We start from the raw sequence: 14,736 nt of genomic DNA on the forward strand, positions 1-14,736 counted from the left end.
GGTAACCTGACTGCCAACCAAAGACACCATTTCTAACAAGTCATAAATATTCCTCATTTTAAAGCCATTCCTCACTGTACCACCTACATTTGCTACTGAAATGTATGCCTATGCGTGGGTAGATCTCTTTAGTTGCTGAGACATCTCTGTCTATAAGAGAGGCAGAGACATCCGCACCTGGGTCAGATTTATCATACGACTCTGTTGCTCTTTCATCACACAAGGTGATGCAATGACAACAGATTCCTTAAGTCAGATTTACCAAGCCACTCAAGGCCACCTTGTGTGGTCCTTCTGGCTTGGTAAACCTGTAGTAATGCAAGGCAGCTCATGTATGTATGTATTGGGCATTTATAAAGCGCATTCCGGCCCTCGGGCATCGAAGCGCTAACTGGGTGAGGCAGTAAAGACCTAAGCAAAGGAGCTCCCAAACTTATTGAGGAAACAGCCATGTCTTGACCAGTTTCCTGAAAGTTAAATGGTTGTGTTCTTGCCTTATACTCAGTGGAAGAGAGTTCCAAATTTTAGCAGCTGCAATAGTGAAAGCTCTGTCTCCCCATTTTACTTTCCTAGTCCGGGCTATTTGAATTTGATAGGCACCGGCTGAACGCAACAAGCGATTAGGCTTATGCCATTTCAGTTTGATGGTTAGTGTTGTAGGCCCAATCCCATGAGCCGCTTTGTGAGTGATGCAGAGGGCCTTAAAAGAAAGCCGATGGATGATCGGAAGCCAGTGTAGATCTTTAAGGCCCCTCTTAACAGAGGCCCCACAAGGTAATTTTAGTAGCAGCCTGGCAGCCGTATTCTGCATCAACTGAAGTCTGTGCAGAGATTCTTTATTCAGATTAAGTAAAAGCGCATTCCCATAATCCAGTCTGGAAATGACCAGGGCCAAAATGACGGTGGTTCTACTGGTCTGAGGAATAAAAGGGAGAATTTTTTTTAATTTCTTCATTGTCCACACACAGGACTTAATTATCAGATTCACCTGAGGTTTAAATGACAATTGCTCATCGAACACTACTCCTAAATTTCTCGAGTGAGACCGTGGAACAGGAAGCGTCCCACACTCTTCCGGCCACCAGCTAGAGGTCCAATGTACCCTGTCGATTCCGAAGCACAAAATCTTGGTTTTTTCGCAATTGAGTTTCAACCAGTTGGACTTCATCCAGTGACTGACTGCCGTCATACAGGCATTGAAGCGAATAGCTACTTCTTCAAGATCATTATCAATAGGGATAATGATTTGAGTATCGTCAGCATAAGAAGTAGGAATGAAGCCAAAAGAACGAACCAACTCCGCCAGAGGTGCCACGTACAAGTTAAACAACGTTGGGCTCAAAGAAGAGCCCTGCGGGACCCCACACGGAAAAAGATAGGGAGGAGACCTAAAATCGCCACAGCTAACTGTGGCCCACCTATCAGATAAAAAAGATCCGATCAATTTGAGAGCCTGGTCTCTAATGCCTACCTGATAAAGGCGGTCTAGCAGGATATGGGGAGCGATGGTGTCAAAAGCTGCTGACAAGTCCAATAGCACCAGAAAGGCCCCCTGCCCCTTATCCACCAGTCTACGTATAGTATCAGATGATGCAATGAGAGCAGATTCAGTACTGTGGGCTTTCCGGAAACCATGTTGCGAGTTGTCCAAGCCTTTAGAACCCGACAGGAAATCCACCAATTCCTTATTAAGGTGCTTTTCCAGAATCTTGGCCGCATAGGGGAGAAGGGCTATAGGACGTAAGTTCGTTAAGTCATCAGGTTTACCCGCTACTTTCTTTTTTAGCGGAATGATAGTAGCTTCTTTCCAAACCCTAGGGTAAAGACCCGATGCTAGCACTTCCTGAAAAATAGGGGCCAACATAGAAACCACTAACTCTGGTACTAGTTGGAGAATAGCCGGGGGGCAGGGATCCGTAGGGGAGCCCGATTTACCTTCCCGGAGCAGTTTACACAGAGCCTCCGAAGAGGGCATCTTAAAGTTAGATAGTAAAAGTAGGTCGTCTGATGCCCCGTTGGTAGTCCCCTCAGGATTCGAACAAGCAGTCAGTCGTGGAGATGGGCTAATTAATGTCTCCTCCAGCCTAAAGCTGGAGTAAATATCTAGCACCTTGCATTCCAAAAAATTTAGCTACTTTGTTACAGAAATCTTGGGAATTTTCTACACTGGGTGAACCTGATGGGGTGGTGAGAATATTGACCATTTTAAATAATTCTCTGGAAGAGTTAGCTGCTTCATTAATTTTGCATGTAAAATAGACCGATTTGGCTTCCTGACAGGCATTTTTGTAATTGTGGAGTGCAAGCTTAAGATCCGCCCTCTCAGCTTCACCAGGGCTGAGTTTCCAGCAGCGCTCTTTCTGCCTGTATGTCCTCTGCAGGGATTTGAGGGCTTGGGAAAATCAGGGTTGATTAAATTTCTTCCTGATGCGAGAAGCAAAGATTCTTATGGGTGCTAGCGTGTCCATAGCTTGTTCAATACCTAGATTAAGGCCCGTATTTATACTTTTTGACGCTAAACTGCGCTAACGCAGTTTAGCGTAGAAAAATTTTGCGCCGGCTAACGTCATTCTGAAGCGCCATGCGGGCGCCGTATTTATTGAATGGCGTTAGCCGGCGCAAGCAGACCGGCGCTGCCTGGTGTGCGTGGAAAAAAACCACGTACACCAGGCAGCGCCGGCGTTGGGAAAAGTGGCGCTAGGGCGTCTTAAAAATGGTGCAAGTCAGGTTGACGCAAAAAATCGCCTCCACCCGATTTGCGCCATTTTTAACGATGCCCAGACGCCATTTACATGACTCCTGTCTTAGTAAAGACAGGAGTCATACCCCCTTGCCCAATGGCCATGCCCAGGGGACTTATGTCCCCTGGGCATGGTCATTGGGCATAGTGGCATGTAGGGGGGCACAAATAAGGCCCCCCTATGCCACCCAAAAAAAAAAAAATTATACTTACCTGAACTTACCTGAATGTCCCTGGGATGGGTCCCTCCATCCTTGGGTGTCCTCCTGGGGTGGGCAAGGGTGGCAGGGGGGGTCCCTGGGGGCAGGGGAGGGCACCTGTGGGCTCATTTTGAGCCCACAGGCCCCTTAACGCCTACCCTGACCCAGGCGTTAAAAAGTGGCGCAAATGCGGGGTTTTTTGACCCGACCACTCCCGGGCGTGATTTTTGCCCGGGAGTATAAATACGACGCATTTGCGTCGCCGTCATTTTTTTAGACGGGAACGCCTTCCTTGCATCTCATTAACGCAAGGAAGGCGTTCACGCAAAAAAATGACGCTATTTGCCCATACTTTGGCGCTAGACGCGTCTAACGCCAAAGTATAAATATGGCGTTAGTTTTGCGCCGAAATTGCGTCGAAAAAAACGACGCTGATTCGGCGCAACCGGAGTATAAATATGCCCCTAAATCTGGTAAGTGGAGGCAGCCTGGACAGCTTGGGCTCATTCCAATTAAGTAGAAGTGTCGCTGTCAGTGGTTCTACTTCAATTTTTCTCCAGGATCTTATCCGTTTTTCATGGGGAGTGACTATTGGGGGCTGCTGCTTGGCCAGAAATTTAACTGTCAAGAGGGCGTGATCTGTCCATTCTAATGGGGTAGTAGAGAGATAAAATGATTCATCAGGACGAGTGAAAATCCCATCAAGGGTATGACCAGCTCTATGCGTGGCCATCCCATCCTTTAAAACCCAATCTAGTGCCTCCATAAGATTGAGAAATTCCACAGCCAACAAATCACGGGTATTGTCAAAGTGAATGTTAAAATCTCCCAGAATAATGGCTTTAGGGGCCATAACTAAAGGTTCCAGTACAGAGGGCCATATCGAAAGAAACTTAGCAACGGGGCCAGGGGGACGATAAAGAAAGCCTAAAATGTGTAGAGTGTGGGTGCTCCCAAACGTCCACCCATGTATTTTGGCACATTTCCAGATTTACCAAGAGTGGTAAACCTGGGAATGTGCCTATATTATGCACCATTCAGATAGAGGTGGAAGAGGGAGACATATATTTATTCTAAAGCACACTTAGAAAAAAGAAAAAGCCTCCAAAGATTGTGTTTTTGCAGGAAGGTGTTTCTTTCTGCACAAAAACAATCCCGCTTGCAATGCAGGCACCCTTGCACCATGTCAGAATGGTGCCTGCTTTGGCTCCAGCACAGAGAGAGTGCAGGAATGTGCCGTATTTTGATAGATATGGCACACTCCTGCCCTCTCCATTTGATGCAGCACAGCAAATGGTCCGGCTGCATTGCACTGCTTCATATTTTGATAAATCAGGACCCTAATTGTGAAAAATTTTAAAACAATTGTAAAGCCTACGCTTCCAGATCATTAAGTAGTAATGTAGAAAAATATTTAAGATCTGCATCCATAAACACAATTAATTGATAGTTGCTTGGTGGTGATGCAATCCCACCTTTCAAGATGGGATGAATAATAAAGCATTTCCACCTTCAAGGATAATATAGTTTTCTAAAACAGATTTAATCATTGCTGGCAATAAGGTTGACCATCTCGGGGTTGAGTGCTTAAAAAGTGCTTTTGGTATCCATCTGGGGCCTGGAGCACAGTGGGTCAAGACTTTTTAATGATCTTTAATATTTCCAGGATGTATATTCTAACTGTGTCCACGGGTCATTTACCCCGCTATCCCTCTCAGCTATTTCCATACCAGTTACGTCGTAGGCGCTTTAATAAAAAAATGGGACTTCAGGTGTTCTACCCAATCTGTCATTAATGAGTTTCCAGAATTTTTTTGAGTCTTTTGACTTTGAGGTATGCAGCAGCTGGGCCCACAGCACTTCTTTTTAGTTTTTTGATATGCCCATATTTCTCTTACACTGAATATATCGGTATACAACTACTCTATTTTTGAATTTCTATCACATAGACAATATGATTTTCACAACCTCATGGGCATCTAGGAACTGATATACGGAAATGCCCGAAGTGTCACCAATTTTTTTTTTTCCCCAAGGACGCCATATTAGGAAAATCCGTGCCACTGTTTCAGAGGAACCGGTAGAAAAGTAGAGGTGAACACGGTTAATCAGCAACAATGCGAGGATCAGGACTGCCACAAGGCTGCAGTTTACCTGATCAATCTGGAGAGGCTGCTTACTGTAAAATATACTTTAAAACCGCGGCTTTTCCCTAAATGAATTAATCCAAATGTCCAATCTAATCTCGCTATGAATAATTTGCCTTCAAAGTGCACTGGGCCAGGAGTAACCCTGGTACGTACCGTACAAGATATTATCAGGTCTGCAATCAACATTGATTTTCCAGTAAATCATCCAAGTCCAAATGATCAAAAATAAAGATGCGCCAACAACAATGAAAACAGAATATTGGCACGGATGCAGGATATGTTGATTGGTACAAATTAAAAGATCATTTATTAGTGATTATGCTGTATAATACCGGCAGGGCCAAATGGATGCAATTAAGATTAAATAGGCCCCTGCAGCCACAGGGGTTAATAAAGACTGAATCCCTAATGATTTTTCCATTAATTATGAAGATGTCTACAAAACAGCTTTTACGAAGCCAGGACTAAGTCAGACAAATCTTTGAAATCTGCATAAAACTCCATCTTTAATCAGTACACTTTGGTATTCAATTTGGGGTGGGGGCAGGGGAGGCTTGGAGGGGTTTCAACCGCAATGAAATAGTTGCTTAGCCTCTGACTTTCAATGGTCAACTTAACATTTCGCACTTGAGGCACCTGTAACAGGCCACCAAGGCACTACAAACACTCGCGGACGCGCACAAACACAATCGCACACCCACGTTACATAGTGTATATGCAGGTTTATGCAGAGGCTTTCAAGTGTAAAATGTGTAATATGAAATTACTTACAATTGTTGAGTGTCAGAAGGAGCTAGGACTCATGATTCGAAAAACCTCGATTGATCATGATGTTCCTTCAAAAATCTCCCCGTTTCACCGATAAAATGTTTTTTATAAATAAAACAGTGTTTTTTCATATACCTAATTACAGAATTAACTATTTACTTGTCTTTTTAAACACACGAACTGTTTAGTCCGGTTCACTCACCGTTTTCATTAAACGTCCTTTTAAAAGAAGAGCACATCGTGCCATGTGCCCACGTCAAATCCACAGAGGTCACAATACATGTAATGTTGCAGTGCATGGCCACTGGTTGCTAGGCCTTCAGCCAGTCCCCCTGGACTGGTACAATCCATGCACAGCCAGAGTTGCTGTCACAGGAGCCTACACGTAGGAGTTGAAAAGGTAGGATGAGTGAGTGGTTCGACACAGAAGCTGCACAGAGCTGTGCCCCACATGTGGTTGGACAAAGGACCTGGCCACAGGTTAAGGCCTGGTGCCATACTAGCTGGTTAAGGCAATACGTCATGTTTAGCACGTGTGGCAGCTTTAAATATATTTGGAGTATATCATAAAAAATAACAATACCTGTAAAAAGATGTGTTAATTGTAAGTTTGGTTTCTTTTGCTCTTAAAGTATTAATGTATGTTTAGAAAAATAAAGACGTTTTCGGAAGTTGGTCAGTTATGGTTAGCTGAGTACACTATTACTCATGCCCTGATACCACTGACCATGACTCACGCCCAAAAGTGCAATGCTCCCTCATGCAGAGTTTTCAATAGTGACAAAGTAGTTCCTGTTAATGTGCACCACCATAGAAATGCCTTTTTTTGATTTTATAATTAATTTGGCATAGTTTGACGAGTATGCATGAAATTTGGCAGTTGTTTGATCCACCCAACTTCGTGTCTTTCGTCATGGTCAGTGTGTATTGACCTTTTGAGAATACTGCGTTTAGAGTGTTTTAAAGGTGATATTTCCTGTTTTAAACCCTTTCAGAAATTCTTATTTTCAGTATGCAAATACTCCAAACCTGGCATGATGGCAGACTTGTATTAAAAATCTGACATTTTTAGATCAGTGTTTGAATCTTGGAGTCAGAGTCAAAAGCCAAGCCATGTACCCACTGCACACTATACATGACTAAAGGTTCTGCGCAGTATATTATGAGGACCTCTAGCTAAAATCGAGGCCTTGCAAACTGAGCTCAATGTACTAAAGAACATGTACAGTGGCTTCTGTGGCCACGGAGGGTAGGTGTAGGGCATAGTTATCTTTGATTATGGCATAGTTATCTTTGATTATGGTAAATTAAAAATGTTTATGGAAAAACAGCATTACAATGCAATACTTAAAAACTTTGAAAGTGCACCTTTAAATGGGATGCACACTGCAACGTTTACCCTACCATACGTTATTCATTATATCACACACCATATTACTGATAACATCTCCAATGGCATGCTCAATAGCATTACTAATTATTTTGTTTATTGCAATATCAAAACATTAATTAAAAAAAGGTTCAATGTGTCACGTGCAGTGTGTTCACAAGCCTCGACGGGACATAAACCACTGATAAACCAGATTGATTTCATATGAAAAATATTTGCCATCACTTATTTATATAAAAAGAAATCTGTGAGTGTTTTATGCTACTTTATAATGAACTCTCGGGGGAAAAATAAAGCAGCCTGATTTCCTTTCTGCAATCTGGGCACCTAAAAGAAGCATCCATTTCTACCGGAGGGTATAAACAAATCCCTACGCCCACTTGTGCTTCATTTGGCCATGCAAATATGTTCAAACTGCTTCTCTACGTTACTTGTTTATATTGTTATTTGAATACAATGTTGGACATTTCTTGAATACCTTGTGTTTGGAATGCAGGTTCTGAAAGATGGCATTAAATCAGTGGAAATGGTAAGATATACTTCTTGACCATTTTTCAAAGTTACAACTACTGTGAAGTCTCATTACCATAACTGTTTACAGTGCCAGTTCCTGCTTTGTTTTTATGAGCATTTCTGATGACAGCACGGTGCCATTTAGCAAATAGCAGAAGTGTGAAAATAAGTAACCTGGAAGCCGAAGAGGGGGACGAAATGGAAGAGTGATTTGGTGACACTCTAAGTGTGAGTACATATGAGTGCACGAGACATTGTAAAAGACAGTGGAAGTGATTAAGTTAGACAGAGCTAGAGCGGTAGCGAACCGATAGTGACACAGATAAAACGTTAGTTACCAACAAAGAAATACTGAGGGAGATAAGAAAACCTTTGAGAGAAAAAAGCATATGAGTCGCAGTGAATGAGGAAGTGGATGTTACAGGGACTGGGTTACAGTCCAACTATGTATGAGGGAGACAGAAAATGGGTGACAGAATGTGCGATAATAGTAATTAAGCATGAAAGATTGAGTGTGAGAATGATAAGGAGAAGTCTTATGGTGAGGGAGCTTGGGGAGGGAGATGTGTTAGTGGAGTCATGGCGGAATGGAAAGAGAGGCTACAGACAATGTGAGACATGAAGAGGTGGAAGGGGGGCGAGAAAGAGGACGAGAATTGTATGGCACAATAAGCAGTAGGTGTTATTGACTAGAAACTCAGTTACACCTAACATTTATAGGACCTTTTACTGCTTTTCAGTCTGTAGATGCAGTAAATCAAGGTCAGGCAGTAGACACACAGACGACCACACTGCACTCGTGCGTCCCAGCTTGGATAATTTACTTAAAATGGAGCTCGTTTTAGGCCAATGAATCTTTTGACCCTGATTGGAGACTCCTCAGGACGAGATATCTATTTATCATCCCAACTAATAAATCAATAATAAAATCGATATGCACAATATCTAATCAATAAAACTAATCATTAACATTTAATAAGAATGGAACGCACCACGACCTTACGGCCATGAATAACCACACAAATCTAGTAAGATATTGGATATTTATTCCCTATTAGTTACAACCTACTAGCATATTCATTAGTCTCAATGCCAATAAGCACATCAACAAAACTACAATATGGCAACTGGAATAAGATCAATGCAAAGATCATGAACATTAGCACAAAACACGAAGTCAACATGAATCAAACTTTAGCAAAGTATTATTAGTACATTATTCAACAAAGCAAAGATCCAGTCATTTGTCTATTTGCACCCGATTTAGTGAACTCCTTAACTAACCTCAAATTAGCATCAGCATGTTGGGCTTCATGCAAAACAATTTAGTAACATGAATTTAGAAAACATCTAACTATGGCCTCTGTCAAAAGAGCAGTTGGTACCTAGAAAGAAAAGGCAAACAGACAATTACAATTTATCATCAGATAGTTACCCATCCAAATGGGGTGGCATACAGTGACAGTCTTCGTCCTCAGGACAGCAATCGATTCGCCATCAGCCAGGATAAGCAGGTAAGGCTCAGCAAGGTATAGCAAAGGGCTCTTCCCTCATAAGGAGAAGTGCAAATCAGGCAAGGGGTACGGCGAGGATGGTTTGGGGTATCAAACAGCTAAAGACAAAGGGGGTCATTACAACATTGGCGGTAAAAGGCGCTTACCGCCGTGCAGAAGATAGCCAACAAACCGCCGCGGCCGTGGAATTCCGCCACAGCTATTATGACCCACACCTCAAAATCAGACAAAATTCAGACACCCACACAAGTCCGCCACACCAAAGGTCAGTGATAAACTGGCGAAAACAAAACCTCCACTGTCACGCCAACAGAAATACGCCCACACTATCACGACACACGAATCCACGCGGCGGTCTTTCAACCGCGGTATTCCATTTGCGGTACACACCGACACGCTCAAAATACACACACTTCTACAAAACACCGCCACATTGGACAATTCTAAATACACACACCTGATACACATACACACACCACTCCCACACACCCACAACAATATAAAACACACACCCACATCACCCACAAACCCCTATGACCAAAAATTCAGAAAGAAGGCCAGAGAGAGACACCACCATCCACAAACTAGCATCCACAGGCACTCAACACCATCACCCACACAACTTCCACGCACAAAACACCACACACCACTACATATCACCACACTTATCACCACACACCCCACCCCACACATCACCTACACCACCCCATGGCACGGCAAAGACACCCCAGGTTCTCGGAGGAGGAGCTCATGGTCATGGTGGAGGAAATTGTCCGGATAGAGCCACAGCTAATTGAAGCACAGGTGCCGCACACCTCGATTGCAAGGAAGATGGAGCTATGGCGAAGAATAGTCGACAGGGTCAACGCAGTGGGACAACACCCAAGAAATCGGGACGACATCAGGAAGAGGTGGAACGACCTACGGGGGAAGGTGCGTTCCGTGGTCTCAAGACACCACCAGGCAGTTCAGCAGACTGGCGGCGGACCCCCACCTCCTCACCCACAACTAACAACATAGGAGGAGTAGGTCTTGGCGATTCTGCATCCTGAGGGCCTCGCAGGAGTCGGTGGAGGAATGGACTCCGGTAAGTCAAACCTTTAACTACCATATCCCCCACCCTATCTGCATGCTATCACATACCCCCACCCTCGCCCCCTCCCCTATCACTCCAACTCCTCACAAATGTACCAATATCACAAACCACACATCCCAACACCAAGCCCTGCATGCAACACCAACACATGGACACACATCACTAAAGCATGCCCACTGCACATACCCACACCCCCCCCAAACCATCTTCACACAAGCCCCCACACGGGAATGCAAGCACTGGGGTTCACGCTCACCCACCCATTGCACACCATGACACACACAGATGCAATAATCATGCTTTTACACCCCTGCAGGACCACTACCCAACGTCACAAACCAGGAGGGTCCAGACATCTCCACCCCACCCACAGAAGAGGCCCACAGTGATGACAGCAGCTCCTGTTTCAGCCGTGTTTTTATCTGCTGTGAATCCGCCCCGGAAAAGGTGGCGGATTGGTGGGTTGTAATAGTGTGGGAGGTACATTGTCTCCCGCCTATCTGTTGGCGGTGACCGCCACGCTGTTTGTTTGTACCGCCGTGGCAGTCGGAGTGTTAAAGTGGCTGTCTTTGTTGGCGGTTTCAGCCATGGTCGTAATTGCAATTTTTTTACCGCCGGCCTGTTGGCGGTCTTACCGCCGCTTTAACACCGTCCGCCAGGGTTGTAATGACCACCAATGTCTCTCAGGATATCTAAGAAGAATAACGGCTTCAAGAGTGGCAGGGTAAAAGCGGGTAATGACCCAACAATGGCAAAGTAATAATGGCTGATTTCTCCTTGTGTCACGCTGTTATATTAAAATTGTCGAACAAGTATCTAGTTTCCCATTGGGCAATATTTGGTGCATCGTTATCTTTGTCCAATAGTCAATCGCTCAACTTACTAGAATTTTCACCTAAGACAGTTCTAATGCAGTTTATTGGCTCCTGTGATTGACGTTTTCAATGGGTAGAATGTCAGGTAAGAAAAGTTACACTTGTCGCTTCAGTCAGTAGCTCCATTGTCTTTTACCAGTTTAGGCGACCTTGCACCTGGTGCAATTTACATTGTTGCATTCGGCAAGAATGTCTCCTTGAGCAAGTCGGGTCTCTTGAGAAATAAATTACTATGGTAACACACATATCTCTAGCCTCTGGAAAAGTACAGCTTCGTACCCTTCAGGAAAACAGCACATTGCACGTTAGAGAACACGTTAATATGAGAACAAGCAGCTAGGCCCGAACCCTTGCTCACTAAGGCCTAGTGAGTAATTTTGCAAACCCTTAATACAAGACTCTTAATGCTAATACAAAATCATACATGAGAACATCATTAATTCATTATTAGTCAGTTTCAGTAGTCATCGTATACCTTGGTGGCCACACCCTGTTGGCACATTTTAAGTGTGGGCATTACATTTAAGCGGTTTCATCAGACATTACATTGCAAGCTTTTCATGTTAATATTGATTATAAAAGTCACACTCCAACAATCCCTCCTCTGATGACTCTTGTCATCACACAAATCCCTTTCCTTCACAAGTTATTCATCTTCTAAGTTCTTTCATCTCAATTTCTCCCCCCACCTTTCCCTTTCCATATTTTGCTCTGAACGTTTTCTCCCTTTTCTTTTCTTCCCTCCTTGTATTATGTTTTGCCAATTTTGCTCTAATTCTTTTACTAGTTTTGCATGATAACCATAATCCAAATAAACAAGCCAAAACAATCAATATTCCCTGTATGATTTTTGCTAATATCCCATGCCAAATATTACTAAACCAACACCCCACATTAGCAAGTCCCTTTCCAACCTTTTCCGAACCGCCTGGTTCTTTCAGTTCCTTCAAATAAGTACTATCTCTTGTTAGGTTAGTAAGCATACTTCTAATCTCATTACTATTGTCCGGTATGTAGGCACAGCAGTGACACTCATTAAGCATCTTACAGACTCCGCCATTTTTCGATACAAGAATGTCTAAAGCAAGCCTGTTTTGAAGAGTCATGGCTCTTTCCGCAGCCAGTTCATTATCCATCAGGAGTACAGCTCCTGTAAAATTTGTCAGCATGTTATCCACAATAGTAGAGAACTTTTGAAGCTTTATTGAATTCAAGATAACTCCCACTGAAGGAATTATTGCTCCAAATATGTCTCCTACTACTCCAGCAGCAGTCTCCTTTGTCTAGTACGATGTAATTCAGACAATTTTGGAAACTTTTTCAAATCCTCTAACTGATATATCTTTGGGAAAACTATCCTCAAATAACATGTCTCATACCATCCCTTTGGAAGACGGTAATAAGCATTAAGTCCACATATATTATAGATCCCAGGGATCGCTGGATCATGTCCATTTAACATGAACGTCCATTTACTCTGAAACCAAAACACATGCTTACATTCACTTGTTCCCACAAACACTTTGTCATAATATGACTTAGGTCGCGTTATGCAAAGCTTACATATGTGTAGTGCATCTAAAGCTAATTTTCCTTGTTCCCTAACTGCACTATAGCTGTCACTACTAATAAAGGAACATTGTTGCAATCCCTTCTCTAACCTCCCCTTCAGCGCCGTTCTCCTATCTTCCGTGTGATCTAAAAAGCTTTTTTCTACTGTTGTAAGCAAACATGTCAGGTTATTGCAGTGTGCATAAAACGTACTAATAGCTAACGTCACTTCAAAGAACCCTTTAACTAATTTTATGGCATAGTATTTCACTACACTATTCAGACCCTTTATGATAGGCACATAAGAAAACACAAGATCATGATTAGAGTAAAAGTACTGTATCGCTTCCTGTTATAGAATCGGGTTAGTAACAGACTACAGCTGATCCCGTAGGTCAAAGGTAAACTATGGTAGGTAACTCCCTCTTGCACCGAAACAGGAATTTGTGTACACACATAACAATTTTTTGTATCCATAGTGTCAACATACTCACTCAGCAAGTGATAGAAAACATTAGTAGATAGTTCCCTTCTCGTGTTAGTTCCCTCATGCAAATATCTTGTATCCTGCTCGAACCTCTCCCAAGCTGTTAGTGAAGCAGTGGTCTCAGGAATTGCAGCATTGTTAGTTTCATCCTTACCTATCAAAGGCTTGCCCACAATCAGAACTATAATGAATATCACACACACAATACCCAGAACAACACCCAAACATTTACATCACCTACTTCCCATGTCATCATCTCTAGTGCTACACATGAGCTGTAAAGAATTAGAAAGCAAAGTGCTAAAAGTGTAAACAACCAACTGAGGATGGTTTAACATTTTTTTTCAGCAAGTTAAAACAAATGAAGTCTATCTGCAGCAATTATTCACAGCTTCCACATTCACTCCCAGGATCCTTGTCAATTCCGATTAGCAGCTTGTCAAAATCAGTTCTCAAACGTCAATTCAGGTTAACAGTGTCACATCAGGAAATTTATCAGTCTCTTTTCCCTGCTTTCTTTTAGCTTAATTTCACCTTAACACAGTCTCTTTTCTTTCTGGCCAAACTCAGGTACCATAGTATTGACCTGGGACTTCTCGATCAAAGCAGAATGCCAAGAACGCTCGCCCTGTAATTCTCCTTCACTGAGATCTTCTTTCCTTGTAGTATCAACTTCTTCCTCTATCGTTTCATCAACAACCACCTTCCCTTTTGTCACTTGTGATTCTGGCCACTTATTTCCTTTCAGTGTCTCCTTGGTCTTTGATCTTTCTTGTGGCAGCTCGTGGCCCTCCTCTGACTCTGTGGTGTTCTCTCTTGATGGACCTGCAATTCTTTCAGGAGGAGTCTGGACACTCTGACCTTCTTCCGCCTCAACTCTATCGCCTTCAGGGTCTGTCAGGGGCTCTACTTCAAACCCATATCCGCCTGCTTCTGGGAGAACCTCTCTTTGGGTCGGTCCTCCTGGTGCCTCAGTTGAGATAGGCTCGCTATCACCCCTCTGGGTCTCGTCTCTTACTGAATTGACCAAGCTGTCCTCAACGGGCTCTCCTTCTGTCTCAGTTCCTCTTGGATTACTCTCCAGCCCCGAGACATCCTTTTCTGTAGCTGTTATTGTCGACAATTCAATTTCAATCAATCAATCAATCAAGGAAATTTGTAGAGCGCACTACTCACCGTGAGGGTCTCAAGGTGCTGGGATGGGGTTAGGGGGGGTGGGGGAGGGTCAGGCCGGGGAAGGTCACTGGTCGAACAGCCAAGTCTTGAGGTTCCTTCTGAAGACTAGTAGGTCTTTGGTTTTGCGAAGGTCGGTGGGGATGGAGTTCCAGGTTTTGGGGGCGAGGTAGGAGAAAGACCTGCCTCCTGAGCTGGTGTGCAGGATGCGGGGGACTGTGGCTAGGGCGAGGTCGGCTGATCTGAGGTTGCGTGTGGGAGTGTGGAAGTTTACTCTTT

The sequence above is a fragment of the Pleurodeles waltl genome, chromosome 5 (genome assembly GCF_031143425.1).
Source record: "Pleurodeles waltl isolate 20211129_DDA chromosome 5, aPleWal1.hap1.20221129, whole genome shotgun sequence".
In the NCBI taxonomy this organism is placed as follows: domain Eukaryota; kingdom Metazoa; phylum Chordata; class Amphibia; order Caudata; family Salamandridae; genus Pleurodeles; species Pleurodeles waltl.